The following is a 26353-nucleotide window of genomic DNA, read 5'->3' on the forward strand; positions in this document are numbered from 1 at the left end:
TTTTTTTAATTTGAACCTTTTTAAAAGTCATTTTTGTATGTGTTTACAAGATATGCAAAACGTGGACATTCTTTGGCTAAAAAGTGTCGAAATAAGTTTAAAGATGAGAACAGAGTGATATCAGCTGCCTTGTCCTCATAAACACTTTCTGCTTCGCTAACGAGATCACTGAAATCATGTAAGCAGATAATTTTTGGAGAGCCGAAATTCAGTGGAAATGAGTTTTTTGTTATTAAGTTAATTTTTATGGTAAGAAATTAGTTTATAATTTTGGACAAATCATCTGATCTCTTTTCATAATAATCTAGCGTTAACACAAATTACCACTATAAAATCTGAAGCAGTAAACTTTGTGAAAGCCAAATTTTGTATCAGTCTGAAATCTTTTGGCCATTAATGTACAGTCCTAGATATTTTTAGAAAAACTGTAAAAGGAAAAAATTAGGAAAGGAAAAACTTCTAAAGAAAAGCATAGCTGACTTCTAAAATCAGGATATCTAGCAGGAGCACTCCAGAAAATTTCCCTGCATTCATTTGGACTAAAACAAATGTTCTCTGATAGTCTTATCATATGGCTAAAATTATTTCCTTTGTTTTGACTAATATCCTTCCCAAACCAGTGTCCCATTAGCGTACAACGAAACTGATGTTCCAAGCCATTTTTCTAGGCTTAAGTTCCTAAGGGTCAGTGGCTACTGCATTGAAGCTGTAGAAAGTAAAAAAGATCAAAGCTTGAGAGTCAGAAACCAGCAAAATCAACCCCTTTTGTGGTCTTGCATACATTACTGTGCCACATTTTACCAACAGGGAACTCTGTTAGTAATTTATAATGAACTCCTGGCATGTAAGACTAAAAAAGTGCATGTAATGAGTTTTAGTATGAAATAGATCTTTCCCTTTTACATTATATGCATTTTCTTTCTGATCAGTTTTACCTTTACAAATAAGAAAACAAAAGCAAAGTTCCATAGAGAAAAGAAATCTTTCTGTTATCCAGTCATCAGGAAAATGTTGAGTATCTAGATTTGACAAAACACCTACTTCAAGTAAGAGACTTGTGGCTCTGTGGCGCAATGGATAGCGCATTGGACTTCTAGGGAACTGATGTGATTCAAAGGTTGTGGGTTTGAGTCCCACCAGAGTCATATTTTAACGTTTGTGTGACATTCATACTTTGTCTCAGTTGTTGGAAATATGAAAAAGGAAAAAAAATGTATCAGATCTGCGCTTAATATTAACATTTAGAGAAAATTAGAAGCCGTATTTAGGTTTGAACTTGTCAAAGAACGTAGAAGGAGCAGATACTAAAGGCTCATTGACACAAACAATAGCATATAGGGCACAATAAATTATTGCATATTGTTTGTCTAGTGATTGGTGTTCTGTTTCCTGTTTTCAGTAGTCCCAAGTTCTTTCTTTTTTTAATTTGAACCTTTTTAAAAGTCATTTTTGTATGTGTTTACAAGATATGCAAAACGTGGACATTCTTTGGCTAAAAAGTGTCGAAATAAGTTTAAAGATGAGAACAGAGTGATATCAGCTGCCTTGTCCTCATAAACACTTTCTGCTTCGCTAACGAGATCACTGAAATCATGTAAGCAGATAATTTTTGGAGAGCCGAAATTCAGTGGAAATGAGTTTTTTGTTATTAAGTTAATTTTTATGGTAAGAAATTAGTTTATAATTTTGGACAAATCATCTGATCTCTTTTCATAATAATCTAGCGTTAACACAAATTACCACTATAAAATCTGAAGCAGTAAACTTTGTGAAAGCCAAATTTTGTATCAGTCTGAAATCTTTTGGCCATTAATGTACAGTCCTAGATATTTTTAGAAAAACTGTAAAAGGAAAAAATGAGGAAAGGAAAAACTTCTAAAGAAAAGCATAGCTGACTTCTAAAATCAGGATATCTAGCAGGAGCACTCCAGAAAATTTCCCTGCATTCATTTGGACTAAAACAAATGTTCTCTGATAGTCTTATCATATGGCTAAAATTATTTCCTTTGTTTTGACTAATATCCTTCCCAAACCAGTGTCCCATTAGCGTACAACGAAACTGATGTTCCAAGCCATTTTTCTAGGCTTAAGTTCCTAAGGGTCAGTGGCTACTGCATTGAAGCTGTAGAAAGTAAAAAAGATCAAAGCTTGAGAGTCAGAAACCAGCAAAATCAACCCCTTTTGTGGTCTTGCATACATTACTGTGCCACATTTTACCAACAGGGAACTCTGTTAGTAATTTATAATGAACTCCTGGCATGTAAGACTAAAAAAGTGCATGTAATGAGTTTTAGTATGAAATAGATCTTTCCCTTTTACATTATATGCATTTTCTTTCTGATCAGTTTTACCTTTACAAATAAGAAAACAAAAGCAAAGTTCCATAGAGAAAAGAAATCTTTCTGTTATCCAGTCATCAGGAAAATGTTGAGTATCTAGATTTGACAAAACACCTACTTCAAGTAAGAGACTTGTGGCTCTGTGGCGCAATGGATAGCGCATTGGACTTCTAGGGAACTGATGTGATTCAAAGGTTGTGGGTTCGAGTCCCACATTCATACTTTGTCTCAGTTGTTGGAAATATGAAAAAGGAAAAAAAATGTATCAGATCTGCGCTTAATATTAACATTTAGAGAAAATTAGAAGCCGTATTTAGGTTTGAACTTGTCAAAGAACGTAGAAGGAGCAGATACTAAAGGCTCATTGACACAAACAATAGCATATAGGGCACAATAAATTATTGCATATTGTTTGTCTAGTGATTGGTGTTCTGTTTCCTGTTTTCAGTAGTCCCAAGTTGTTTTTTTAATTTGAACCTTTTTAAAAGTCATTTTTGTATGTGTTTACAAGATATGCAAAACGTGGACATTCTTTGGCTAAAAAGTGTCGAAATAAGTTTAAAGATGAGAACAGAGTGATATCAGCTGCCTTGTCCTCATAAACACTTTCTGCTTCGCTAACGAGATCACTGAAATCATGTAAGCAGGTAATTTTTGGAGAGCCGAAATTCAGTGGAAATGAGTTTTTTGTTATTAAGTTAATTTTTATGGTAAGAAATTAGTTTATAATTTTGGACAAATCATCTGATCTCTTTTCATAATAATCTAGCGTTAACACAAATTACCACTATAAAATCTGAAGCAGTAAACTTTGTGAAAGCCAAATTTTGTATCAGTCTGAAATCTTTTGGCCATTAATGTACAGTCCTAGATATTTTTAGAAAAACTGTAAAAGGAAAAAATGAGGAAAGGAAAAACTTCTAAAGAAAAGCATAGCTGACTTCTAAAATCAGGATATCTAGCAGGAGCACTCCAGAAAATTTCCCTGCATTCATTTGGACTAAAACAAATGTTCTCTGATAGTCTTATCATATGGCTAAAATTATTTCCTTTGTTTTGACTAATATCCTTCCCAAACCAGTGTCCCATTAGCGTACAACGAAACTGATGTTCCAAGCCATTTTTCTAGGCTTAAGTTCCTAAGGGTCAGTGGCTACTGCATTGAAGCTGTAGAAAGTAAAAAAGATCAAAGCTTGAGAGTCAGAAACCAGCAAAATCAACCCCTTTGTGGTCTTGCATACATTACTGTGCCACATTTTACCAACAGGGAACTCTGTTAGTAATTTATAATGAACTCCTGGCATGTAAGACTAAAAAGTGCATGTAATGAGTTTTAGTATGAAATAGATCTTTCCCTTTTACATTATATGCATTTTCTTTCTGATCAGTTTTACCTTTACAAATAAGAAAACAAAAGCAAAGTTCCATAGAGAAAAGAAATCTTTCTGTTATCCAGTCATCAGGAAAATGTTGAGTATCTAGATTTGACAAAACACCTACTTCAAGTAAGAGACTTGTGGCTCTGTGGCGCAATGGATAGCGCATTTGACTTCTAGGGAACTGATGTGATTCAAAGGTTGTGGGTTTGAGTCCCACCAGAGTCATATTTTAAAGTTTGTGTGACATTCATACTTTGTCTCAGTTGTTGGAAATATGAAAAAGGAAAAAAAATGTATCAGATCTGCGCTTAATATTAACATTTAGAGAAAATTAGAAGCCGTATTTAGGTTTGAACTTGTCAAAGAACGTAGAAGGAGCAGATACTAAAGGCTCATTGACACAAACAATAGCATATAGGGCACAATAAATTATTGCATATTGTTTGTCTAGTGATTGGTGTTCTGTTTCCTGTTTTCAGTAGTCTCAAGTTGTTTTTTTAATTTGAACCTTTTTAAAAGTCATTTTTGTATGTGTTTACAAGATATGCAAAACGTGGACATTCTTTGGCTAAAAAGTGTCGAAATAAGTTTAAAGATGAGAACAGAGTGATATCAGCTGCCTTGTCCTCATAAACACTTTCTGCTTCGCTAACGAGATCACTGAAATCATGTAAGCAGGTAATTTTTGGAGAGCCGAAATTCAGTGGAAATGAGTTTTTTGTTATTAAGTTAATTTTTATGGTAAGAAATTAGTTTATAATTTTGGACAAATCATCTGATCTCTTTTCATAATAATCTAGCGTTAACACAAATTACCACTATAAAATCTGAAGCAGTAAACTTTGTGAAAGCCAAATTTTGTATCAGTCTGAAATCTTTTGGCCATTAATGTACAGTCCTAGATATTTTTAGAAAAACTGTAAAAGGAAAAAATGAGGAAAGGAAAAACTTCTAAAGAAAAGCATTGCTGACTTCTAAAATCAGGATATCTAGCAGGAGTACTCCAGAAAATTTCCCTGCATTTATTTGGACTAAAACAAATGTTCTCTGATAGTCTTATCATATGGCTAAAATTATTTCCTTTGTTTTGACTAATATCCTTCCCAAACCAGTGTCCCATTAGCGTACAACGAAACTGATGTTCCAAGCCATTTTTCTAGGCTTAAGTTCCTAAGGGTCAGTGGCTACTGCATTGAAGCTGTAGAAAGTAAAAAAGATCAAAGCTTGAGAGTCAGAAACCAGCAAAATCAACCCCTTTTGTGGTCTTGCATACATTACTGTGCCACATTTTACCAACAGGGAACTCTGTTAGTAATTTATAATGAACTCCTGGCATGTAAGACTAAAAAAGTGCATGTAATGAGTTTTAGTATGAAATAGATCTTTCCCTTTTACATTATATGCATTTTCTTTCTGATCAGTTTTACCTTTACAAATAAGAAAACAAAAGCAAAGTTCCATAGAGAAAAGAAATCTTTCTGTTATCCAGTCATCAGGAAAATGTTGAGTATCTAGATTTGACAAAACACCTACTTCAAGTAAGAGACTTGTGGCTCTGTGGCGCAATGGATAGCGCATTGGACTTCTAGGGAACTGATGTGATTCAAAGGTTGTGGGTTTGCGTCCCACCAGAGTCATATTTTAAAGTTTGTGTGACATTCATACTTTGTCTCAGTTGTTGGAAATATGAAAAAGGAAAAAAAATGTATCAGATCTGCGCTTAATATTAACATTTAGAGAAAATTAGAAGCCGTATTTAGGTTTGAACTTGTCAAAGAACGTAGAAGGAGCAGATACTAAAGGCTCATTGACACAAACAATAGCATATAGGGCACAATAAATTATTGCATATTGTTTGTCTAGTGATTGGTGTTCTGTTTCCTGTTTTCAGTAGTCTCAAGTTGTTTTTTTAATTTGAACCTTTTTAAAAGTCATTTTTGTATGTGTTTACAAGATATGCAAAACGTGGACATTCTTTGGCTAAAAAGTGTCGAAATAAGTTTAAAGATGAGAACAGAGTGATATCAGCTGCCTTGTCCTCATAAACACTTTCTGCTTCGCTAACGAGATCACTGAAATCATGTAAGCAGGTAATTTTTGGAGAGCCGAAATTCAGTGGAAATGAGTTTTTTGTTATTAAGTTAATTTTTATGGTAAGAAATTAGTTTATAATTTTGGACAAATCATCTGATCTCTTTTCATAATAATCTAGCGTTAACACAAATTACCACTATAAAATCTGAAGCAGTAAACTTTGTGAAAGCCAAATTTTGTATCAGTCTGAAATCTTTTGGCCATTAATGTACAGTCCTAGATATTTTTAGAAAAACTGTAAAAGGAAAAAATGAGGAAAGGAAAAACTTCTAAAGAAAAGCATTGCTGACTTCTAAAATCAGGATATCTAGCAGGAGTACTCCAGAAAATTTCCCTGCATTTATTTGGACTAAAACAAATGTTCTCTGATAGTCTTATCATATGGCTAAAATTATTTCCTTTGTTTTGACTAATATCCTTCCCAAACCAGTGTCCCATTAGCGTACAACGAAACTGATGTTCCAAGCCATTTTTCTAGGCTTAAGTTCCTAAGGGTCAGTGGCTACTGCATTGAAGCTGTAGAAAGTAAAAAAGATCAAAGCTTGAGAGTCAGAAACCAGCAAAATCAACCCCTTTTGTGGTCTTGCATACATTACTGTGCCACATTTTACCAACAGGGAACTCTGTTAGTAATTTATAATGAACTCCTGGCATGTAAGACTAAAAAAGTGCATGTAATGAGTTTTAGTATGAAATAGATCTTTCCCTTTTACATTATATGCATTTTCTTTCTGATCAGTTTTACCTTTACAAATAAGAAAACAAAAGCAAAGTTCCATAGAGAAAAGAAATCTTTCTGTTATCCAGTCATCAGGAAAATGTTGAGTATCTAGATTTGACAAAACACCTACTTCAAGTAAGAGACTTGTGGCTCTGTGGCGCAATGGATAGCGCATTGGACTTCTAGGGAACTGATGTGATTCAAAGGTTGTGGGTTTGCGTCCCACCAGAGTCATATTTTAAAGTTTGTGTGACATTCATACTTTGTCTCAGTTGTTGGAAATATGAAAAAGGAAAAAAAATGTATCAGATCTGCGCTTAATATTAACATTTAGAGAAAATTAGAAGCCGTATTTAGGTTTGAACTTGTCAAAGAACGTAGAAGGAGCAGATACTAAAGGCTCATTGACACAAACAATAGCATATAGGGCACAATAAATTATTGCATATTGTTTGTCTAGTGATTGGTGTTCTGTTTCCTGTTTTCAGTAGTCCCAAGTTGTTTTTTTAATTTGAACCTTTTTAAAAGTCATTTTTGTATGTGTTTACAAGATATGCAAAACGTGGACATTCTTTGGCTAAAAAGATGAGAACAGAGTGATATCAGCTGCCTTGTCCTCATAAACACTTTCTGCTTCGCTAACGAGATCACTGAAATCATGTAAGCAGGTAATTTTTGGAGAGCCGAAATTCAGTGGAAATGAGTTTTTTGTTATTAAGTTAATTTTTATGGTAAGAAATTAGTTTATAATTTTGGACAAATCATCTGATCTCTTTTCATAATAATCTAGCGTTAACACAAATTACCACTATAAAATCTGAAGCAGTAAACTTTGTGAAAGCCAAATTTTGGATCAGTCTGAAATCTTTTGGCCATTAATGTACAGTCCTAGATATTTTTAGAAAAACTGTAAAAGGAAAAAATGAGGAAAGGAAAAACTTCTAAAGAAAAGCATTGCTGACTTCTAAAATCAGGATATCTAGCAGGAGTACTCCAGAAAATTTCCCTGCATTTATTTGGACTAAAACAAATGTTCTCTGATAGTCTTATCATATGGCTAAAATTATTTCCTTTCTTTTGACTAATATCCTTCCCAAACCAGTGTCCCATTAGCGTACAACGAAACTGATGTTCCAAGCCATTTTTCTAGGCTTAAGTTCCTAAGGGTCAGTGGCTACTGCATTGAAGCTGTAGAAAGTAAAAAAGATCAAAGCTTGAGAGTCAGAAACCAGCAAAAAAATGTATCAGATCTGCGCTTAATATTAACATTTAGCGAAAATTAGAAGCCGTATTTAGGTTTGAACTTGTCAAAGAACGTAGAAGGAGCAGATACTAAAGGCTCATTGACACAAACAATAGCATATAGGGCACAATAAATTATTGCATATTGTTTGTCTAGTGATTGGTGTTCTGTTTCCTGTTTTCAGTAGTCCCAAGTTCTTTTTTTAATTTGAACCTTTTTAAAAGTCATTTTTGTATGTGTTTACAAGATATGCAAAACGTGGACATTCTTTGGCTAAAAAGTGTCGAAATAAGTTTAAAGATGAGAACAGAGTGATATCAGCTGCCTTGTCCTCATAAACACTTTCTGCTTCGCTAACGAGATCACTGAAATCATGTAAGCAGGTAATTTTTGGAGAGCCGAAATTCAGTGGAAATGAGTTTTTTGTTATTAAGTTAATTTTTATGGTAAGAAATTAGTTTATAATTTTGGACAAATCATCTGATCTCTTTTCATAATAATCTAGCGTTAACACAAATTACCACTATAAAATCTGAAGCAGTAAACTTTGTGAAAGCCAAATTTTGTATCAGTCTGAAATCTTTTGGCCATTAATGTACAGTCCTAGATATTTTTAGAAAAACTGTAAAAGGAAAAAATGAGGAAAGGAAAAACTTCTAAAGAAAAGCATTGCTGACTTCTAAAATCAGGATATCTAGCAGGAGTACTCCAGAAAATTTCCCTGCATTTATTTGGACTAAAACAAATGTTCTCTGATAGTCTTATCATATGGCTAAAATTATTTCCTTTGTTTTGACTAATATCCTTCCCAAACCAGTGTCCCATTAGCGTACAATGAAACTGATGTTCCAAGCCACTTTTCTAGGCTTAAGTTCCTAAGGGTCAGTGGCTACTGCATTGAAGCTGTAGAAAGTAAAAAAGATCAAAGCTTGAGAATCAGAAACCAGCAAAATCAACCCCTTTTGTGGTCTTGCATACATTATTGTGCCACATTTTACCAACAGGGAACTCTGTTAGTAATTTATAATGAACTCCTGGCATGTAAGACTAAAAAAGTGCATGTAATGAGTTTTAGTATGAAATAGATCTTTCCCTTTTACATTATATGCATTTTCTTTCTGATCAGTTTTACCTTTACAAATAAGAAAACAAAAGCAAAGTTCCATAGAGAAAAGAAATCTTTCTGTTATCCAGTCATCAGGAAAATGTTGAGTATCTAGATTTGACAAAACACCTACTTCAAGTAAGAGACTTGTGGCTCTGTGGCGCAATGGATAGCGCATTGGACTTCTAGGGAACTGATGTGATTCAAAGGTTGTGGGTTCGAGTCCCACCAGAGTCATGTTTTAAAGTTTGTGTGACATTCATACTTTGTCTTAGTTGTTGGAAATATGAAAAAGGAAAAAAAATGTATCAGATCTGCGCTTCATATTAACATTTAGAGAAAATTAGAAGCCGTATTTAGGTTTGAACTTGTCAAAGAACGTAGAAGGAGCAGATACTTTATAAAGGCTCATTGACACAAACAATAGCATATAGGGCACAATAAATTATTGCATATTGTTTGTCTAGTGATTGGTGTTCTGTTTCCTGTTTTCAGTAGTCCCAAGTTGTTTTTTTAATTTGAACCTTTTTAAAAGTCATTTTTGTATGTGTTTACAAGATATGCAAAACGTGGACATTCTTTGGCTAAAAAGTGTCGAAATAAGTTTAAAGATGAGAACAGAGTGATATCAGCTGCCTTGTCCTCATAAACACTTTCTGCTTCGCTAACGAGATCACTGAAATCATGTAAGCAGGTAATTTTTGGAGAGCCGAAATTCAGTGGAAATGAGTTTTTTGTTATTAAGTTAATTTTTATGGTAAGAAATTAGTTTATAATTTTGGACAAATCATCTGATCTCTTTTCATAATAATCTAGCGTTAACACAAATTACCACTATAAAATCTGAAGCAGTAAACTTTGTGAAAGCCAAATTTTGTATCAGTCTGAAATCTTTTGGCCATTAATGTACAGTCCTAGATATTTTTAGAAAAACTGTAAAAGGAAAAAATGAGGAAAGGAAAAACTTCTAAAGAAAAGCATTGCTGACTTCTAAAATCAGGATATCTAGCAGGAGTACTCCAGAAAATTTCCCTGCATTTATTTGGACTAAAACAAATGTTCTCTGATAGTCTTATCATATGGCTAAAATTATTTCCTTTGTTTTGACTAATATCCTTCCCAAACCAGTGTCCCATTAGCGTACAATGAAACTGATGTTCCAAGCCATTTTTCTAGGCTTAAGTTCCTAAGGGTCAGTGGCTACTGCATTGAAGCTGTAGAAAGTAAAAAAGATCAAAGCTTGAGAGTCAGAAACCAGCAAAATCAACCCCTTTTGTGGTCTTGCATACATTACTGTGCCACATTTTACCAACAGGGAACTCTGTTAGTAATTTATAATGAACTCCTGGCATGTAAGACTAAAAAAGTGCATGTAATGAGTTTTAGTATGAAATAGATCTTTCCCTTTTACATTATATGCATTTTCTTTCTGATCAGTTTTACCTTTACAAATAAGAAAACAAAAGCAAAGTTCCATAGAGAAAAGAAATCTTTCTGTTATCCAGTCATCAGGAAAATGTTGAGTATCTAGATTTGACAAAACACCTACTTCAAGTAAGAGACTTGTGGCTCTGTGGCGCAATGGATAGCGCATTGGACTTCTAGGGAACTGATGTGATTCAAAGGTTGTGGGTTCGAGTCCCACCAGAGTCATATTTTAACGTTTGTGTGACATTCATACTTTGTCTCAGTTGTTGGAAATATGAAAAAGGAAAAAAAATGTATCAGATCTGCACTTCATATTAACATTTAGAGAAAATTAGAAGCCGTATTTAGGTTTGAACTTGTCAAAGAACGTAGAAGGAGCAGATACTAAAGGCTCATTGACACAAACAATAGCATATAGGGCACAATAAATTATTGCATATTGTTTGTCTAGTGATTGGTGTTCTGTTTCCTGTTTTCAGTAGTCCCGAGTTCTTTTTTTAATTTGAACCTTTTTAAAAGTCATTTTTGTATGTGTTTACAAGATATGCAAAACGTGGACATTCTTTGGCTAAAAAGTGTCGAAATAAGTTTAAAGATGAGAACAGAGTGATATCAGCTGCCTTGTCCTCATAAACACTTTCTGCTTCGCTAACGAGATCACTGAAATCATGTAAGCAAGTAATTTTTGGGGAGCCGAAATTCAGTGGAAATGAGTTTTTTGTTATTAAGTTAATTTTTATGGTAAGAAATTAGTTTATAATTTTGGACAAATCATCTGAACTCTTTTCATAATAATCTAGCGTTAACACAAATTACCACTATAAAATCTGAAGCAGTAAACTTTGTGAAAGCCAAATTTTGTATCAGTCTGAAATCTTTTAGCCATTAATGTACAGTCCTAGATATTTTTAGAAAAACTGTAAAAGGAAAAAATGAGGAAAGGAAAAACTTCTAAAGAAAAGCATTGCTGACTTCTAAAATCAGGATATCTAGCAGGAGCACTCCAGAAAATTTCCCTGCATTTATTTGGACTAAAACAAATGTTCTCTGATAGTCTTATCATATGGCTAAAATTATTTCCTTTGTTTTGACTAATATCCTTCCCAAACCAGTGTCCCATTAGCGTACAATGAAACTGATGTTCCAAGCCATTTTTCTAGGCTTAAGTTCCTAAGGGTCAGTGGCTACTGCATTGAAGCTGTAGAAAGTAAAAAAGATCAAAGCTTGAGAGTCAGAAACCAGCAAAATCAACCCCTTTTGTGGTCTTGCATACATTACTGTGCCACATTTACCAACAGGGAACTCTGTTAGTAATTTATAATGAACTCCTGGCATGTAAGACTAAAAAAGTGCATGTAATGAGTTTTAGTATGAAATAGATCTTTCCCTTTTACATTATATGCATTTTCTTTCTGATCAGTTTTACCTTTACAAATAAGAAAACAAAAGCAAAGTTCCATAGAGAAAAGAAATCTTTCTGTTATCCAGTCATCAGAAAAATGTTGAGTATCTAGATTTGACAAAACACCTACTTCAAGTAAGAGACTTGTGGCTCTGTGGCGCAATGGATAGCGCATTGGACTTCTAGGGAACTGATGTGATTCAAAGGTTGTGGGTTCGAGTCCCACCAGGGTCATATTTTAAAGTTTGTGTGACATTCATACTTGTCTCAGTTGTTGGAAATATGAAAAAGGAAAAAAAATGTATCAGATCTGCGCTTAATATTAACATTTAGAGAAAATTAGAAGCCGTATTTAGGTTTGAACTTGTCAAAGAACGTAGAAGGAGCAGATACTAAAGGCTCATTGACACAAACAATAGCATATAGGGCACAATAAATTATTGCATATTGTTTGTCTAGTGATTGGTGTTCTGTTTCCTGTTTTCAGTAGTCCCAAGTTCTTTTTTTAATTTGAACCTTTTTAAAAGTCATTTTTGTATGTGTTTACAAGATATGCAAAACGTGGACATTCTTTGGCTAAAAAGTGTCGAAATAAGTTTAAAGATGAGAACAGAGTGATATCAGCTGCCTTGTCCTCATAAACACTTTCTGCTTCGCTAACGAGATCACTGAAATCATGTAAGCAGGTAATTTTTGGAGAGCCGAAATTCAGTGGAAATGAGTTTTTTGTTATTAAGTTAATTTTTATGGTAAGAAATTAGTTTATAATTTTGGACAAATCATCTGATCTCTTTTCATAATAATCTAGCGTTAACACAAATTACCACTATAAAATCTGAAGCAGTAAACTTTGTGAAAGCCAAATTTTGTATCAGTCTGAAATCTTTTGGCCATTAATGTACAGTCCTAGATATTTTTAGAAAAACTGTAAAAGGAAAAAATGAGGAAAGGAAAAACTTCTAAAGAAAAGCATTGCTGACTTCTAAAATCAGGATATCTAGCAGGAGTACTCCAGAAAATTTCCCTGCATTTATTTGGACTAAAACAAATGTTCTCTGATAGTCTTATCATATGGCTAAAATTATTTCCTTTGTTTTGACTAATATCCTTCCCAAACCAGTGTCCCATTAGCGTACAATGAAACTGATGTTCCAAGCCATTTTTCTAGGCTTAAGTTCCTAAGGGTCAGTGGCTACTGCATTGAAGCTGTAGAAAGTAAAAAAGATCAAAGCTTGAGAGTCAGAAACCAGCAAAATCAACCCCTTTTGTGGTCTTGCATACATTACTGTGCCACATTTTACCAACAGGGAACTCTGTTAGTAATTTATAATGAACTCCTGGCATGTAAGACTAAAAAAGTGCATGTAATGAGTTTTAGTATGAAATAGATCTTTCCCTTTTACATTATATGCATTTTCTTTCTGATCAGTTTTACCTTTACAAATAAGAAAACAAAAGCAAAGTTCCATAGAGAAAAGAAATCTTTCTGTTATCCAGTCATCAGGAAAATGTTGAGTATCTAGATTTGACAAAACACCTACTTCAAGTAAGAGACTTGTGGCTCTGTGGCGCAATGGATAGCGCATTGGACTTCTAGGGAACTGATGTGATTCAAAGGTTGTGGGTTTGAGTCCCACCAGAGTCATATTTTAAAGTTTGTGTGACATTCATACTTTGTCTCAGTTGTTGGAAATATGAAAAAGGAAAAAAAATGTATCAGATCTGCACTTCATATTAACATTTAGAGAAAATTAGAAGCCGTATTTAGGTTTGAACTTGTCAAAGAACGTAGAAGGAGCAGATACTAAAGGCTCATTGACACAAACAATAGCATATAGGGCACAATAAATTATTGCATATTGTTTGTCTAGTGATTGGTGTTCTGTTTCCTGTTTTCAGTAGTCCCAAGTTCTTTTTTTAATTTGAACCTTTTTAAAAGTCATTTTTGTATGTGTTTACAAGATATGCAAAACGTGGACATTCTTTGGCTAAAAAGTGTCGAAATAAGTTTAAAGATGAGAACAGAGTGATATCAGCTGCCTTGTCCTCATAAACACTTTCTGCTTCGCTAACGAGATCACTGAAATCATGTAAGCAAGTAATTTTTGGAGAGCCGAAATTCAGTGGAAATGAGTTTTTTGTTATTAAGTTAATTTTTATGGTAAGAAATTAGTTTATAATTTTGGACAAATCATCTGAACTCTTTTCATAATAATCTAGCGTTAACACAAATTACCACTATAAAATCTGAAGCAGTAAACTTTGTGAAAGCCAAATTTTGTATCAGTCTGAAATCTTTTGGCCATTAATGTACAGTCCTAGATATTTTTAGAAAAACTGTAAAAGGAAAAAATGAGGAAAGGAAAAACTTCTAAAGAAAAGCATAGCTGACTTCTAAAATCAGGATATCTAGCAGGAGCACTCCAGAAAATTTCCCTGCATTTATTTGGACTAAAACAAATGTTCTCTGATAGTCTTATCATATGGCTAAAATTATTTCCTTTGTTTTGACTAATATCCTTCCCAAACCAGTGTCCCATTAGCGTACAACGAAACTGATGTTCCAAGCCATTTTTCTAGGCTTAAGTTCCTAAGGGTCAGTGGCTACTGCATTGAAGCTGTAGAAAGTAAAAAAGATCAAAGCTTGAGAGTCAGAAACCAGCAAAATCAACCCCTTTTGTGGTCTTGCATACATTACTGTGCCACATTTTACCAACAGGGAACTCTGTTAGTAATTTATAATGAACTCCTGGCATGTAAGACTAAAAAAGTGCATGTAATGAGTTTTAGTATGAAATAGATCTTTCCCTTTTACATTATATGCATTTTCTTTCTGATCAGTTTTACCTTTACAAATAAGAAAACAAAAGCAAAGTTCCATAGAGAAAAGAAATCTTTCTGTTATCCAGTCATCAGGAAAATGTTGAGTATCTAGATTTGACAAAACACCTACTTCAAGTAAGAGACTTGTGGCTCTGTGGCGCAATGGATAGCGCATTGGACTTCTAGGGAACTGATGTGATTCAAAGGTTCAAAGGATTCAGAGTCCCACCAGAGTCATATTTTAAAGTTTGTGTGACATTCATACTTTGTCTCAGTTGTTGGAAATATGAAAAAGGAAAAAAAATGTATCAGATCTGCACTTCATATTAACATTTAGAGAAAATTAGAAGCCGTATTTAGGTTTGAACTTGTCAAAGAACGTAGAAGGAGCAGATACTAAAGGCTCATTGACACAAACAATAGCATATAGGGCACAATAAATTATTGCATATTGTTTGTCTAGTGATTGGTGTTCTGTTTCCTGTTTTCAGTAGTCCCAAGTTCTTTTTTTAATTTGAACCTTTTTAAAAGTCATTTTTGTATGTGTTTACAAGATATGCAAAACGTGGACATTCTTTGGCTAAAAAGTGTCGAAATAAGTTTAAAGATGAGAACAGAGTGATATCAGCTGCCTTGTCCTCATAAACACTTTCTGCTTCGCTAACGAGATCACTGAAATCATATAAGCAGGTAATTTTTGGAGAGCCGAAATTCAGTGGAAATGAGTTTTTTGTTATTAAGTTAATTTTTATGGTAAGAAATTAGTTTATAATTTTGGACAAATCATCTGATCTCTTTTCATAATAATCTAGCGTTAACACAAATTACCACTATAAAATCTGAAGCAGTAAACTTTGTGAAAGCCAAATTTTGTATCAGTCTGAAATCTTTTGGCCATTAATGTACAGTCCTAGATATTTTTAGAAAAACTGTAAAAGGAAAAAATGAGGAAAGGAAAAACTTCTAAAGAAAAGCATTGCTGACTTCTAAAATCAGGATATCTAGCAGGAGTACTCCAGAAAATTTCCCTGCATTTATTTGGACTAAAACAAATGTTCTCTGATAGTCTTATCATATGGCTAAAATTATTTCCTTTGTTTTGACTAATATCCTTCCCAAACCAGTGTCCCATTAGCGTACAACGAAACTGATGTTCCAAGCCATTTTTCTAGGCTTAAGTTCCTAAGGGTCAGTGGCTACTGCATTGAAGCTGTAGAAAGTAAAAAAGATCAAAGCTTGAGAGTCAGAAACCAGCAAAAAAATGTATCAGATCTGCGCTTAATATTAACATTTAGCGAAAATTAGAAGCCGTATTTAGGTTTGAACTTGTCAAAGAACGTAGAAGGAGCAGATACTAAAGGCTCATTGACACAAACAATAGCATATAGGGCACAATAAATTATTGCATATTGTTTGTCTAGTGATTGGTGTTCTGTTTCCTGTTTTCAGTAGTCCCAAGTTCTTTTTTTAATTTGAACCTTTTTAAAAGTCATTTTTGTATGTGTTTACAAGATATGCAAAACGTGGACATTCTTTGGCTAAAAAGTGTCGAAATAAGTTTAAAGATGAGAACAGAGTGATATCAGCTGCCTTGTCCTCATAAACACTTTCTGCTTCGCTAACGAGATCACTGAAATCATGTAAGCAGGTAATTTTTGGAGAGCCGAAATTCAGTGGAAATGAGTTTTTTGTTATTAAGTTAATTTTTATGGTAAGAAATTAGTTTATAATTTTGGACAAATCATCTGATCTCTTTTCATAATAATCTAGCGTTAACACAAATTACCACTATAAAATCTGAAGCAGTAAACTTTGTGAAAGCCAAATTTTGTATCAGTCTGAAATCTTTTGGCCATTAATGTACAGTCCTAGATATTTTTAGAAAAACTGTAAAAGGAAAAAATGAGGAAAGGAAAAACTTCTAAAGAAAAGCATTGCTGACTTCTAAAATCAGGATATCTAGCAGGAGTACTCCAGAAAATTTCCCTGCATTTATTTGGACTAAAACAAATGTTCTCTGATAGTCTTATCATATGGCTAAAATTATTTCCTTTGTTTTGACTAATATCCTTCCCAAACCAGTGTCCCATTAGCGTACAATGAAACTGATGTTCCAAGCCACTTTTCTAGGCTTAAGTTCCTAAGGGTCAGTGGCTACTGCATTGAAGCTGTAGAAAGTAAAAAAGATCAAAGCTTGAGAATCAGAAACCAGCAAAATCAACCCCTTTTGTGGTCTTGCATACATTATTGTGCCACATTTTACCAACAGGGAACTCTGTTAGTAATTTATAATGAACTCCTGGCATGTAAGACTAAAAAAGTGCATGTAATGAGTTTTAGTATGAAATAGATCTTTCCCTTTTACATTATATGCATTTTCTTTCTGATCAGTTTTACCTTTACAAATAAGAAAACAAAAGCAAAGTTCCATAGAGAAAAGAAATCTTTCTGTTATCCAGTCATCAGGAAAATGTTGAGTATCTAGATTTGACAAAACACCTACTTCAAGTAAGAGACTTGTGGCTCTGTGGCGCAATGGATAGCGCATTGGACTTCTAGGGAACTGATGTGATTCAAAGGTTGTGGGTTCGAGTCCCACCAGAGTCATATTTTAAAGTTTGTGTGACATTCATACTTTGTCTTAGTTGTTGGAAATATGAAAAAGGAAAAAAAATGTATCAGATCTGCGCTTCATATTAACATTTAGAGAAAATTAGAAGCCGTATTTAGGTTTGAACTTGTCAAAGAACGTAGAAGGAGCAGATACTTTATAAAGGCTCATTGACACAAACAATAGCATATAGGGCACAATAAATTATTGCATATTGTTTGTCTAGTGATTGGTGTTCTGTTTCCTGTTTTCAGTAGTCCCAAGTTGTTTTTTTAATTTGAACCTTTTTAAAAGTCATTTTTGTATGTGTTTACAAGATATGCAAAACGTGGACATTCTTTGGCTAAAAAGTGTCGAAATAAGTTTAAAGATGAGAACAGAGTGATATCAGCTGCCTTGTCCTCATAAACACTTTCTGCTTCGCTAACGAGATCACTGAAATCATGTAAGCAGGTAATTTTTGGAGAGCCGAAATTCAGTGGAAATGAGTTTTTTGTTATTAAGTTAATTTTTATGGTAAGAAATTAGTTTATAATTTTGGACAAATCATCTGATCTCTTTTCATAATAATCTAGCGTTAACACAAATTACCACTATAAAATCTGAAGCAGTAAACTTTGTGAAAGCCAAATTTTGTATCAGTCTGAAATCTTTTGGCCATTAATGTACAGTCCTAGATATTTTTAGAAAAACTGTAAAAGGAAAAAATGAGGAAAGGAAAAACTTCTAAAGAAAAGCATTGCTGACTTCTAAAATCAGGATATCTAGCAGGAGTACTCCAGAAAATTTCCCTGCATTTATTTGGACTAAAACAAATGTTCTCTGATAGTCTTATCATATGGCTAAAATTATTTCCTTTGTTTTGACTAATATCCTTCCCAAACCAGTGTCCCATTAGCGTACAATGAAACTGATGTTCCAAGCCATTTTTCTAGGCTTAAGTTCCTAAGGGTCAGTGGCTACTGCATTGAAGCTGTAGAAAGTAAAAAAGATCAAAGCTTGAGAGTCAGAAACCAGCAAAATCAACCCCTTTTGTGGTCTTGCATACATTACTGTGCCACATTTTACCAACAGGGAACTCTGTTAGTAATTTATAATGAACTCCTGGCATGTAAGACTAAAAAAGTGCATGTAATGAGTTTTAGTATGAAATAGATCTTTCCCTTTTACATTATATGCATTTTCTTTCTGATCAGTTTTACCTTTACAAATAAGAAAACAAAAGCAAAGTTCCATAGAGAAAAGAAATCTTTCTGTTATCCAGTCATCAGGAAAATGTTGAGTATCTAGATTTGACAAAACACCTACTTCAAGTAAGAGACTTGTGGCTCTGTGGCGCAATGGATAGCGCATTGGACTTCTAGGGAACTGATGTGATTCAAAGGTTGTGGGTTCGAGTCCCACCAGAGTCATATTTTAACGTTTGTGTGACATTCATACTTTGTCTCAGTTGTTGGAAATATGAAAAAGGAAAAAAAATGTATCAGATCTGCACTTCATATTAACATTTAGAGAAAATTAGAAGCCGTATTTAGGTTTGAACTTGTCAAAGAACGTAGAAGGAGCAGATACTAAAGGCTCATTGACACAAACAATAGCATATAGGGCACAATAAATTATTGCATATTGTTTGTCTAGTGATTGGTGTTCTGTTTCCTGTTTTCAGTAGTCCCGAGTTCTTTTTTTAATTTGAACCTTTTTAAAAGTCATTTTTGTATGTGTTTACAAGATATGCAAAACGTGGACATTCTTTGGCTAAAAAGTGTCGAAATAAGTTTAAAGATGAGAACAGAGTGATATCAGCTGCCTTGTCCTCATAAACACTTTCTGCTTCGCTAACGAGATCACTGAAATCATGTAAGCAAGTAATTTTTGGGGAGCCGAAATTCAGTGGAAATGAGTTTTTTGTTATTAAGTTAATTTTTATGGTAAGAAATTAGTTTATAATTTTGGACAAATCATCTGAACTCTTTTCATAATAATCTAGCGTTAACACAAATTACCACTATAAAATCTGAAGCAGTAAACTTTGTGAAAGCCAAATTTTGTATCAGTCTGAAATCTTTTAGCCATTAATGTACAGTCCTAGATATTTTTAGAAAAACTGTAAAAGGAAAAAATGAGGAAAGGAAAAACTTCTAAAGAAAAGCATTGCTGACTTCTAAAATCAGGATATCTAGCAGGAGCACTCCAGAAAATTTCCCTGCATTTATTTGGACTAAAACAAATGTTCTCTGATAGTCTTATCATATGGCTAAAATTATTTCCTTTGTTTTGACTAATATCCTTCCCAAACCAGTGTCCCATTAGCGTACAATGAAACTGATGTTCCAAGCCATTTTTCTAGGCTTAAGTTCCTAAGGGTCAGTGGCTACTGCATTGAAGCTGTAGAAAGTAAAAAAGATCAAAGCTTGAGAGTCAGAAACCAGCAAAATCAACCCCTTTTGTGGTCTTGCATACATTACTGTGCCACATTTACCAACAGGGAACTCTGTTAGTAATTTATAATGAACTCCTGGCATGTAAGACTAAAAAAGTGCATGTAATGAGTTTTAGTATGAAATAGATCTTTCCCTTTTACATTATATGCATTTTCTTTCTGATCAGTTTTACCTTTACAAATAAGAAAACAAAAGCAAAGTTCCATAGAGAAAAGAAATCTTTCTGTTATCCAGTCATCAGAAAAATGTTGAGTATCTAGATTTGACAAAACACCTACTTCAAGTAAGAGACTTGTGGCTCTGTGGCGCAATGGATAGCGCATTGGACTTCTAGGGAACTGATGTGATTCAAAGGTTGTGGGTTCGAGTCCCACCAGGGTCATATTTTAAAGTTTGTGTGACATTCATACTTGTCTCAGTTGTTGGAAATATGAAAAAGGAAAAAAAATGTATCAGATCTGCGCTTAATATTAACATTTAGAGAAAATTAGAAGCCGTATTTAGGTTTGAACTTGTCAAAGAACGTAGAAGGAGCAGATACTAAAGGCTCATTGACACAAACAATAGCATATAGGGCACAATAAATTATTGCATATTGTTTGTCTAGTGATTGGTGTTCTGTTTCCTGTTTTCAGTAGTCCCAAGTTCTTTTTTTAATTTGAACCTTTTTAAAAGTCATTTTTGTATGTGTTTACAAGATATGCAAAACGTGGACATTCTTTGGCTAAAAAGTGTCGAAATAAGTTTAAAGATGAGAACAGAGTGATATCAGCTGCCTTGTCCTCATAAACACTTTCTGCTTCGCTAACGAGATCACTGAAATCATGTAAGCAGGTAATTTTTGGAGAGCCGAAATTCAGTGGAAATGAGTTTTTTGTTATTAAGTTAATTTTTATGGTAAGAAATTAGTTTATAATTTTGGACAAATCATCTGATCTCTTTTCATAATAATCTAGCGTTAACACAAATTACCACTATAAAATCTGAAGCAGTAAACTTTGTGAAAGCCAAATTTTGTATCAGTCTGAAATCTTTTGGCCATTAATGTACAGTCCTAGATATTTTTAGAAAAACTGTAAAAGGAAAAAATGAGGAAAGGAAAAACTTCTAAAGAAAAGCATTGCTGACTTCTAAAATCAGGATATCTAGCAGGAGTACTCCAGAAAATTTCCCTGCATTTATTTGGACTAAAACAAATGTTCTCTGATAGTCTTATCATATGGCTAAAATTATTTCCTTTGTTTTGACTAATATCCTTCCCAAACCAGTGTCCCATTAGCGTACAATGAAACTGATGTTCCAAGCCATTTTTCTAGGCTTAAGTTCCTAAGGGTCAGTGGCTACTGCATTGAAGCTGTAGAAAGTAAAAAAGATCAAAGCTTGAGAGTCAGAAACCAGCAAAATCAACCCCTTTTGTGGTCTTGCATACATTACTGTGCCACATTTTACCAACAGGGAACTCTGTTAGTAATTTATAATGAACTCCTGGCATGTAAGACTAAAAAAGTGCATGTAATGAGTTTTAGTATGAAATAGATCTTTCCCTTTTACATTATATGCATTTTCTTTCTGATCAGTTTTACCTTTACAAATAAGAAAACAAAAGCAAAGTTCCATAGAGAAAAGAAATCTTTCTGTTATCCAGTCATCAGGAAAATGTTGAGTATCTAGATTTGACAAAACACCTACTTCAAGTAAGAGACTTGTGGCTCTGTGGCGCAATGGATAGCGCATTGGACTTCTAGGGAACTGATGTGATTCAAAGGTTGTGGGTTTGAGTCCCACCAGAGTCATATTTTAAAGTTTGTGTGACATTCATACTTTGTCTCAGTTGTTGGAAATATGAAAAAGGAAAAAAAATGTATCAGATCTGCACTTCATATTAACATTTAGAGAAAATTAGAAGCCGTATTTAGGTTTGAACTTGTCAAAGAACGTAGAAGGAGCAGATACTAAAGGCTCATTGACACAAACAATAGCATATAGGGCACAATAAATTATTGCATATTGTTTGTCTAGTGATTGGTGTTCTGTTTCCTGTTTTCAGTAGTCCCAAGTTCTTTTTTTAATTTGAACCTTTTTAAAAGTCATTTTTGTATGTGTTTACAAGATATGCAAAACGTGGACATTCTTTGGCTAAAAAGTGTCGAAATAAGTTTAAAGATGAGAACAGAGTGATATCAGCTGCCTTGTCCTCATAAACACTTTCTGCTTCGCTAACGAGATCACTGAAATCATGTAAGCAAGTAATTTTTGGAGAGCCGAAATTCAGTGGAAATGAGTTTTTTGTTATTAAGTTAATTTTTATGGTAAGAAATTAGTTTATAATTTTGGACAAATCATCTGAACTCTTTTCATAATAATCTAGCGTTAACACAAATTACCACTATAAAATCTGAAGCAGTAAACTTTGTGAAAGCCAAATTTTGTATCAGTCTGAAATCTTTTGGCCATTAATGTACAGTCCTAGATATTTTTAGAAAAACTGTAAAAGGAAAAAATGAGGAAAGGAAAAACTTCTAAAGAAAAGCATAGCTGACTTCTAAAATCAGGATATCTAGCAGGAGCACTCCAGAAAATTTCCCTGCATTTATTTGGACTAAAACAAATGTTCTCTGATAGTCTTATCATATGGCTAAAATTATTTCCTTTGTTTTGACTAATATCCTTCCCAAACCAGTGTCCCATTAGCGTACAACGAAACTGATGTTCCAAGCCATTTTTCTAGGCTTAAGTTCCTAAGGGTCAGTGGCTACTGCATTGAAGCTGTAGAAAGTAAAAAAGATCAAAGCTTGAGAGTCAGAAACCAGCAAAATCAACCCCTTTTGTGGTCTTGCATACATTACTGTGCCACATTTTACCAACAGGGAACTCTGTTAGTAATTTATAATGAACTCCTGGCATGTAAGACTAAAAAAGTGCATGTAATGAGTTTTAGTATGAAATAGATCTTTCCCTTTTACATTATATGCATTTTCTTTCTGATCAGTTTTACCTTTACAAATAAGAAAACAAAAGCAAAGTTCCATAGAGAAAAGAAATCTTTCTGTTATCCAGTCATCAGGAAAATGTTGAGTATCTAGATTTGACAAAACACCTACTTCAAGTAAGAGACTTGTGGCTCTGTGGCGCAATGGATAGCGCATTGGACTTCTAGGGAACTGATGTGATTCAAAGGTTCAAAGGATTCAGAGTCCCACCAGAGTCATATTTTAAAGTTTGTGTGACATTCATACTTTGTCTCAGTTGTTGGAAATATGAAAAAGGAAAAAAAATGTATCAGATCTGCACTTCATATTAACATTTAGAGAAAATTAGAAGCCGTATTTAGGTTTGAACTTGTCAAAGAACGTAGAAGGAGCAGATACTAAAGGCTCATTGACACAAACAATAGCATATAGGGCACAATAAATTATTGCATATTGTTTGTCTAGTGATTGGTGTTCTGTTTCCTGTTTTCAGTAGTCCCAAGTTCTTTTTTTAATTTGAACCTTTTTAAAAGTCATTTTTGTATGTGTTTACAAGATATGCAAAACGTGGACATTCTTTGGCTAAAAAGTGTCGAAATAAGTTTAAAGATGAGAACAGAGTGATATCAGCTGCCTTGTCCTCATAAACACTTTCTGCTTCGCTAACGAGATCACTGAAATCATATAAGCAGGTAATTTTTGGAGAGCCGAAATTCAGTGGAAATGAGTTTTTTGTTATTAAGTTAATTTTTATGGTAAGAAATTAGTTTATAATTTTGGACAAATCATCTGATCTCTTTTCATAATAATCTAGCGTTAACACAAATTACCACTATAAAATCTGAAGCAGTAAACTTTGTGAAAGCCAAATTTTGTATCAGTCTGAAATCTTTTGGCCATTAATGTACAGTCCTAGATATTTTTAGAAAAACTGTAAAAGGAAAAAATGAGGAAAGGAAAAACTTCTAAAGAAAAGCATTGCTGACTTCTAAAATCAGGATATCTAGCAGGAGTACTCCAGAAAATTTCCCTGCATTTATTTGGACTAAAACAAATGTTCTCTGATAGTCTTATCATATGGCTAAAATTATTTCCTTTGTTTTGACTAATATCCTTCCCAAACCAGTGTCCCATTAGCGTACAATGAAACTGATGTTCCAAGCCATTTTTCTAGGCTTAAGTTCCTAAGGGTCAGTGGCTACTGCATTGAAGCTGTAGAAAGTAAAAAAGATCAAAGCTTGAGAGTCAGAAACCAGCAAAATCAACCCCTTTTGTGGTCTTGCATACATTACTGTGCCACATTTTACCAACAGGGAACTCTGTTAGTAATTTATAATGAACTCCTGGCATGTAAGACTAAAAAAGTGCATGTAATGAGTTTTAGTATGAAATAGATCTTTCCCTTTTACATTATATGCATTTTCTTTCTGATCAGTTTTACCTTTACAAATAAGAAAACAAAAGCAAAGTTCCATAGAGAAAATAAATCTTTCTGTTATCCAGTCATCAGGTAAATGTTGAGTATCTAGATTTGACAAAACACCTACTTCAAGTAAGAGACTTGTGGCTCTGTGGCGCAATGGATAGCGCATTGGACTTCTAGGGAACTGATGTGATTCAAAGGTTGTGGGTTCGAGTCCCACCAGGGTCATATTTTAAAGTTTGTGTGACATTCATACTTGTCTCAGTTGTTGGAAATATGAAAAAGGAAAAAAAATTTATCAGATCTGCGCTTAATATTAACATTTAGAGAAAATTAGAAGCCGTATTTAGGTTTGAACTTGTCAAAGAACGTAGAAGGAGCAGATACTAAAGGCTCATTGACACAAACAATAGCATATAGGGCACAATAAATTATTGCATATTGTTTGTCTAGTGATTGGTGTTCTGTTTCCTGTTTTCAGTAGTCCCAAGTTCTTTTTTTAATTTGAACCTTTTTAAAAGTCATTTTTGTATGTGTTTACAAGATATGCAAAACGTGGACATTCTTTGGCTAAAAAGTGTCGAAATAAGTTTAAAGATGAGAACAGAGTGATATCAGCTGCCTTGTCCTCATAAACACTTTCTGCTTCGCTAACGAGATCACTGAAATCATGTAAGCAAGTAATTTTTGGAGAGCCGAAATTCAGTGGAAATGAGTTTTTTGTTATTAAGTTAATTTTTATGGTAAGAAATTAGTTTATAATTTTGGACAAATCATCTGAACTCTTTTCATAATAATCTAGCGTTAACACAAATTACCACTATAAAATCTGAAGCAGTAAACTTTGTGAAAGCCAAATTTTGTATCAGTCTGAAATCTTTTGGCCATTAATGTACAGTCCTAGATATTTTTAGAAAAACTGTAAAAGGAAAAAATGAGGAAAGGAAAAACTTCTAAAGAAAAGCATAGCTGACTTCTAAAATCAGGATATCTAGCAGGAGCACTCCAGAAAATTTCCCTGCATTCATTTGGACTAAAACAAATGTTCTCTGATAGTCTTATCATATGGCTAAAATTATTTCCTTTGTTTTGACTAATATCCTTCCCAAACCAGTGTCCCATTAGCGTACAACGAAACTGATGTTCCAAGCCATTTTTCTAGGCTTAAGTTCCTAAGGGTCAGTGGCTACTGCATTGAAGCTGTAGAAAGTAAAAAAGATCAAAGCTTGAGAGTCAGAAACCAGCAAAATCAACCCCTTTTGTGGTCTTGCATACATTACTGTGCCACATTTTACCAACAGGGAACTCTGTTAGTAATTTATAATGAACTCCTGGCATGTAAGACTAAAAAAGTGCATGTAATGAGTTTTAGTATGAAATAGATCTTTCCCTTTTACATTATATGCATTTTCTTTCTGATCAGTTTTACCTTTACAAATAAGAAAACAAAAGCAAAGTTCCATAGAGAAAAGAAATCTTTCTGTTATCCAGTCATCAGGAAAATGTTGAGTATCTAGATTTGACAAAACACCTACTTCAAGTAAGAGACTTGTGGCTCTGTGGCGCAATGGATAGCGCATTGGACTTCTAGGGAACTGATGTGATTCAAAGGTTCAAAGGATTCAGAGTCCCACCAGAGTCATATTTTAAAGTTTGTGTGACATTCATACTTTGTCTCAGTTGTTGGAAATATGAAAAAGGAAAAAAAATGTATCAGATCTGCACTTCATATTAACATTTAGAGAAAATTAGAAGCCGTATTTAGGTTTGAACTTGTCAAAGAACGTAGAAGGAGCAGATACTAAAGGCTCATTGACACAAACAATAGCATATAGGGCACAATAAATTATTGCATATTGTTTGTCTAGTGATTGGTGTTCTGTTTCCTGTTTTCAGTAGTCCCAAGTTCTTTTTTTAATTTGAACCTTTTTAAAAGTCATTTTTGTATGTGTTTACAAGATATGCAAAACGTGGACATTCTTTGGCTAAAAAGTGTCGAAATAAGTTTAAAGATGAGAACAGAGTGATATCAGCTGCCTTGTCCTCATAAACACTTTCTGCTTCGCTAACGAGATCACTGAAATCATATAAGCAGGTAATTTTTGGAGAGCCGAAATTCAGTGGAAATGAGTTTTTTGTTATTAAGTTAATTTTTATGGTAAGAAATTAGTTTATAATTTTGGACAAATCATCTGATCTCTTTTCATAATAATCTAGCGTTAACACAAATTACCACTATAAAATCTGAAGCAGTAAACTTTGTGAAAGCCAAATTTTGTATCAGTCTGAAATCTTTTGGCCATTAATGTACAGTCCTAGATATTTTTAGAAAAACTGTAAAAGGAAAAAATGAGGAAAGGAAAAACTTCTAAAGA

The 26353-nt window shown here is 33.7% G+C and overlaps 13 non-coding genes across 13 annotated transcripts; all 13 read left to right on the forward strand.

The window, feature by feature from the left end:
- The first annotated feature begins 1059 nt into the window (after nucleotides 1-1059).
- On the forward strand, nucleotides 1060-1145 carry TRNAR-UCU (transfer RNA arginine (anticodon UCU)). The gene is given in 2 exon segments: nucleotides 1060-1096; nucleotides 1110-1145. It is a non-coding gene; the product is annotated as a tRNA-Arg (tRNA).
- Nucleotides 1146-3857: 2712 nt separating this feature from the next.
- TRNAR-UCU (transfer RNA arginine (anticodon UCU)) lies at nucleotides 3858-3943 on the forward strand. The gene is given in 2 exon segments: nucleotides 3858-3894; nucleotides 3909-3943. It is a non-coding gene; the product is annotated as a tRNA-Arg (tRNA).
- Nucleotides 3944-5269: 1326 nt separating this feature from the next.
- Nucleotides 5270-5355, forward strand: TRNAR-UCU (transfer RNA arginine (anticodon UCU)). Its single transcript is given in 2 exon segments — nucleotides 5270-5306; nucleotides 5320-5355. It is a non-coding gene; the product is annotated as a tRNA-Arg (tRNA).
- Nucleotides 5356-6681: 1326 nt separating this feature from the next.
- TRNAR-UCU (transfer RNA arginine (anticodon UCU)) lies at nucleotides 6682-6767 on the forward strand. Its single transcript is given in 2 exon segments — nucleotides 6682-6718; nucleotides 6732-6767. It is a non-coding gene; the product is annotated as a tRNA-Arg (tRNA).
- A 2265-nt stretch (nucleotides 6768-9032) lies between these two features.
- Nucleotides 9033-9118, forward strand: TRNAR-UCU (transfer RNA arginine (anticodon UCU)). Its single transcript is given in 2 exon segments — nucleotides 9033-9069; nucleotides 9083-9118. It is a non-coding gene; the product is annotated as a tRNA-Arg (tRNA).
- Nucleotides 9119-10448: 1330 nt separating this feature from the next.
- On the forward strand, nucleotides 10449-10534 carry TRNAR-UCU (transfer RNA arginine (anticodon UCU)). Its single transcript is given in 2 exon segments — nucleotides 10449-10485; nucleotides 10499-10534. It is a non-coding gene; the product is annotated as a tRNA-Arg (tRNA).
- A 1325-nt stretch (nucleotides 10535-11859) lies between these two features.
- On the forward strand, nucleotides 11860-11945 carry TRNAR-UCU (transfer RNA arginine (anticodon UCU)). Its single transcript is given in 2 exon segments — nucleotides 11860-11896; nucleotides 11910-11945. It is a non-coding gene; the product is annotated as a tRNA-Arg (tRNA).
- A 1325-nt stretch (nucleotides 11946-13270) lies between these two features.
- On the forward strand, nucleotides 13271-13356 carry TRNAR-UCU (transfer RNA arginine (anticodon UCU)). The gene is given in 2 exon segments: nucleotides 13271-13307; nucleotides 13321-13356. It is a non-coding gene; the product is annotated as a tRNA-Arg (tRNA).
- Nucleotides 13357-17055: 3699 nt separating this feature from the next.
- On the forward strand, nucleotides 17056-17141 carry TRNAR-UCU (transfer RNA arginine (anticodon UCU)). Its single transcript is given in 2 exon segments — nucleotides 17056-17092; nucleotides 17106-17141. It is a non-coding gene; the product is annotated as a tRNA-Arg (tRNA).
- Nucleotides 17142-18471: 1330 nt separating this feature from the next.
- On the forward strand, nucleotides 18472-18557 carry TRNAR-UCU (transfer RNA arginine (anticodon UCU)). The gene is given in 2 exon segments: nucleotides 18472-18508; nucleotides 18522-18557. It is a non-coding gene; the product is annotated as a tRNA-Arg (tRNA).
- A 1325-nt stretch (nucleotides 18558-19882) lies between these two features.
- Nucleotides 19883-19968, forward strand: TRNAR-UCU (transfer RNA arginine (anticodon UCU)). Its single transcript is given in 2 exon segments — nucleotides 19883-19919; nucleotides 19933-19968. It is a non-coding gene; the product is annotated as a tRNA-Arg (tRNA).
- Nucleotides 19969-21293: 1325 nt separating this feature from the next.
- On the forward strand, nucleotides 21294-21379 carry TRNAR-UCU (transfer RNA arginine (anticodon UCU)). The gene is given in 2 exon segments: nucleotides 21294-21330; nucleotides 21344-21379. It is a non-coding gene; the product is annotated as a tRNA-Arg (tRNA).
- Nucleotides 21380-24120: 2741 nt separating this feature from the next.
- Nucleotides 24121-24206, forward strand: TRNAR-UCU (transfer RNA arginine (anticodon UCU)). The gene is given in 2 exon segments: nucleotides 24121-24157; nucleotides 24171-24206. It is a non-coding gene; the product is annotated as a tRNA-Arg (tRNA).
- Nucleotides 24207-26353: the final 2147 nt, after the last annotated feature.

The sequence above is a fragment of the Ranitomeya variabilis genome, chromosome 1, assembly GCF_051348905.1.
Source record: "Ranitomeya variabilis isolate aRanVar5 chromosome 1, aRanVar5.hap1, whole genome shotgun sequence".
NCBI lineage: Eukaryota > Metazoa > Chordata > Amphibia > Anura > Dendrobatidae > Ranitomeya > Ranitomeya variabilis.